Below are 4106 nucleotides of genomic sequence, written 5' to 3' on the forward strand. Positions count from 1 at the left end.
TAAAGCTTCCTCATTTCAACGACTTCCTTGACATTTTAATTCTCTTACTTCCTTTTTTTTTTATCTGAACACTGACCAACATTTATGCTGCGTGCAGGAAATGATGCGACAGCAAGCACAAGTGACAGCGCTAATTTTCATGCATTTCATCATATTTTAAAATGTATTTTCATGTAAAAACAATAAACATATTGTTTAAAAAAATATATTTTCATTGACAGAATGTTTATTGTTGACCATGGAAAACAGTAGATGGGCAAACAATATCTTGAGAAGAAAAAAAATTAGAATACTATCTGTAAATGTATTTTTAAGATTTGGTGTCTTAAAAATCTGGCCTGCATGTGATATAAGATGTTTTTTATGCTTTTCATGATATTTATATACAGTGTACATACATACATACATACATAATATAATAAAATAAAACAGTTGCTATTACATGTTATCATAGAGAAAATTGAATCACCCTTACCATGCAATGACAATCTTAGATGAATATTACTGAATATTACAAACATGGAGCTAATCATGTATGATGTACCTAATTTTATCGTATGTAATCTGTTGCTAATTGCTGTTTATTGTTTTATGGCACAAATTAAGCAACATAAGAATGGAAATCTTTTAATTTTACGATGTAATTTACAGTTAAATTAAATGGGCAGTACTTCAGTAAATGTACTTATTTCCGCCACTAGTTTCCCGACAGACACACAGGTCTGTCTGCTCAAGCGAGACAGTGAAGCCATGCGATGAATAATGGAAACGTTTTTTTAAACCCTTGTTGACTGAAAGACTAAAAACCAAAAGTTTTATTTATTCTATTTTGTCTTTAAATGATTCCCTTCATATATGTGTGTGTATATATATATATATATATATATATATATATATATATAGTGTGTGTGTGTGTGTGTGTGTGTGTGTGTGTGGGTGGGTGGTGTGTGTTGGAGCGTTAGCACTGAGCTGTTTAAGCAGGGAAAGATAGTCAGTCATGTGTCATAAGCAGAACATGTTTACCACTCAGGAAGTGCCAGCTGCCTTTGGTGTGTTTCACACTCACAACACACTGTCAGTAAAACACACACTGGCCCAGAAGCTGCAGCCATTTACTGATCAGTAGTTATGTCCTAAAACTTACCAACATTTTTGACATGTTAATGTATGCTAATAAAAAGTGTGTCCAAATGTGGATTCTTACAAATGCCATTAGGAGCTCTAAGAGGAGCCAGAGGATTTTTTCCCAGATTATCTGTCTCATGTACTACTGTCAGGATATAGTGAAAGTTTCAGCAAATACAAAAAAACAATTTTTAATAGAAATGCACCTACTGAAGCTTTAAGATTAGGCTTACTGTGGGTGTTGACTGGGTTAAGGGTTGGGGTTTGGCATGTAGTTGTAATGTTTGAGGTTTGGGTTAGGGGCCATTATGTCACAGAAACACAAATGTAAGCATCCATAAGGGTTTATATGTTTGTGTGGCCTCCATTTCCAATAGAATGTGTTCTTACTGTGCCTTCGCACGTCAGCAACATTTCACAAATGTATTTGCATTAGTGTGATTACACTTGTCTTACGTACTTCTTATTCTTGCATGCCTTTTTTCGTTTGCCTGTTACTTGAAAAACATGAACACACTCAATGTATGTAATTCTTAGTCGGCTTAGAGTTTAGTTATAAAAACAATCCCATATGAAATGGCTGATGTGATTTTAGTGTCTCAAAATCTTCTGTATTACACACTGGTCAACTATCTAAGGTCACTATGACGACAAATCTGAAATGCTCTGAAACTGCAAAAAACATGTGAAAGCCTTTATGTATTAATCTCTTATTTATCTTATTTACCTTGTATTTTCACTAAACAACCAAATAATTTTTAAAAAATTTGATTTTGTGATCCTGCTGCAACAACCTGCGTCACAGAGTGAAAAGGAGAACAGCCAAGCTATCTATAACGCAGCATGAAAGAGATTGTGCAACAGTGTGACATTTCGAGCTGAGCGGGCCACATGCACAGTCGATTTCATGTTCAAGGTGAGGTGGTTCAGGTTTGTTAGGAGCTGATGCTCTAAGGAATGGAAAATATCAGCATATGATGTCTACTTCACACGTTGTGGTCTTTGTGCTGTCACCTTACTGTAACTATGTCAAACTGCTCACGTCTCTTCCCACCGGAGGAAGTCAACTGTCTTCACTTCCTCAGCTGTATGAAATGTGGCCTTAAAGGGCCATAGGTCTTCATTTGGGCGCTGCATGTTCCTTGAGCAAGAAACTGAACCCCAAATTGCTCCTGATGCTGTGTCATTGGTGTGTGAATGTGTGTGAAAGGGCGAATGTGGCATGTAGTGTAAAAGCGCTTTGAGTGGTCGGAAGACTAGAAAGGCACTATACAAGTACAGGTCCATTGACCATTTACTATTATTTTAAAAAAGCATGTGAGGTGTCACATTTACTCATTTAGAACTATTTACTAATGTGTGTGAGATTGTATGACTTTTGACAGCCCCTGGAGTCCCATCACATGCAGAGCTCTAAATCCATCTTCACTAGTTTTACTTTTAGCAAAAATTTAATTAATGGGTTTGTTTGTTTGTTTGTTTTTTGTTAAGATGTAATTTCAATATTCCAAAACTTCCAAGTGAGTTATGAAGATTTAATGAACAAAAACTACACAACTGGAAGATTACATATACCCGTAACTTTAATCCACATAGCACCACCTAGTGGAACAACAGCGCTGTCACAATCAATAGGAAAACTTATAGAAATTAGAATTAGTAATTAGAAAAACTCTTATTTATTACTCCCTGCCAACAGTAATTAGTTACACTCCTAGTTATATTATGTTTCTGCTACTCCCCACAAAATTGGTAACTGTGTCCCTTCTCCCCAAAATTCAGACTGAAATCTAGTTTTGTTTGTTAAAATCAAAGTCATGTGAATATTTCCAGCTACTGGATGTAAGCATTTCAATCTTCCAAGCTAGTTCCCTCCACCATCAGGAATGCTGGAAGTCAGTTAGAGCTGGGGGTGCTGAGAGAAAGGCTCTAGAATTACGTCATACTAAAAGCTAAATATGTGAAGTTCATTGTTTTTGTATTATTTATAATATTTATAGCCTATTTGATTTGAAAAATTAACATTTTAAAACTTAGAACTCATAAAAAAAGGTAATATCTCTTTCCTGCCATAAATACCAGCATACACATGTAAATCACAGTAAAAAGAGAAAGTCATTAAAGTTATAAACATTTATATGAACTAATGGTGCCAGATTTTAGGCTACTTCCAGATTACTACTTAGATTGTTATATTTCAGATCAGTAGGGGGTGACAACAAAAGTTGTACCTAGTTTTTTGGGGTTGAGTAACTCGTATAAATACTGAAATGTTTTAGTAATTAGTTACATTACTAGTTACTGGAGAAAGTAATATTATTACTGTAATGTTATTACTAGTAAAGAGTGTTTTCACTATCAGGAGCAGAAGCCGATGCTGTCCTTGACAAATGGCAGTGATTAACCCTACGACTGTCAGTACTGTCAGCTTGTTACCCCCCTAAAGGGCAGTGTACTCAATTCATTTCTTGGTAAACATAAAATATGATATAGACACAGAACATAAAAGCTGTAAAGGTGACTGCATTCACACTGCAGTGGCCCAGATCTGATATTTCATGACAGTGTGAACAGCAGAGATCACATGGAATCATTGACATATAAAAGATGGACATGGCGTCTCCACTTCCTCCCACTGTACAAAAATAAAGGAGGAGGCGGGACGCGGCAATATCAAAGCAATGGACGAAAGCATGGCAGACACCGTTGACATGTGTAGCATCCATATTTACTTCCATAAACACAGCGTGCTGCGAGTGACGTCACGTCTTCTGCGCATGCGGGTCACTTTTGGGGCGTAGAATGTTCACACTGGAGTCTGATGGCGGTCGCATTTAAATTATAATGTGAACAACCACACCAAAAAAATGGGTCTCAGCAAAAAAACCTAATTGAGCATTAAAGTCATACTATGCAGTTTTCCACAGTCGCTGTGGAGTACTTGTATTTAACGTTAACTGTCGTAAATACCACTCACCAGA

The sequence above is a fragment of the Dicentrarchus labrax genome, unplaced genomic scaffold (assembly GCF_905237075.1).
Source record: "Dicentrarchus labrax unplaced genomic scaffold, dlabrax2021, whole genome shotgun sequence".
Lineage (NCBI taxonomy): Eukaryota > Metazoa > Chordata > Actinopteri > Moronidae > Dicentrarchus > Dicentrarchus labrax.